The sequence below is a fragment of the Bison bison genome, unplaced genomic scaffold (genome assembly GCF_000754665.1).
Source record: "Bison bison bison isolate TAMUID 2011002044 unplaced genomic scaffold, Bison_UMD1.0 scf7180017864524, whole genome shotgun sequence".
NCBI classification, from domain to species: Eukaryota; Metazoa; Chordata; class Mammalia; order Artiodactyla; family Bovidae; genus Bison; species Bison bison.
The window spans coordinates 1,815,993-1,816,743 of NW_011495075.1; positions in this window are offsets into that span (position 1 = coordinate 1,815,993).

Here is a 751-nt window from a genome sequence, read left to right on the forward strand (position 1 = left end):
TAAGACAGGTGGGCTCGATCCTTGGGTTGGGAAGATCCCCTGGAAGACGGCGTGGCAACCCACTCTAGTATTCTTGCCTGGACAATTCCACAGACAGCGGAGTCTGGTGGACTACAGTCCCTGGGGTCGCAAAGAGTCGGACACAACTGAAGTGACTTAGTATATGCTAATTTTAATTTTTTGAGGCCATCCATACTGTTTTTCACAGTAATCCAAGTCTACGCCCCAACCAGTAATGCTGAAGAAGCTTAAGTTGAATGGTTCTATGAAGACCTCCAAGACTTTTTAGAACTAACACCCAAAAAAGATGTCCTTTTCATTATAGGGGAATGGAATGCAAAAGTAGGAAGTCAAGAAACACCTGGAGTAACAGGCAAATTTGGCCTGTGAATACGGAATGAAGCAGGGCAAAGACTAGTAGAGTTTTGCCAAGAAAATGCACTGGTCATAACAAACACCCTCTTCCAACAACACAAGAGAAGACTCTATACATGGACATCACCAGATGGCCAACACCGAAATCAGATTGATTATATTCTTTGCAGCCAAAGATGGAGAAGCTCTATACAGTCAGCAAAAACAAGACCAGGAGCTGACTGTGGCTCAGACCATGAACTCCTTATTGCCAAATTCAGACTGAAATTGAAGAAAGTAGGGAAAACCACTAGACCATTCAGGTATGACCTAAATCAAATCCCTTATGATTATACAGTGGAAGTGAGAAATAGATTTAAGGGCCTAGATCTGATAG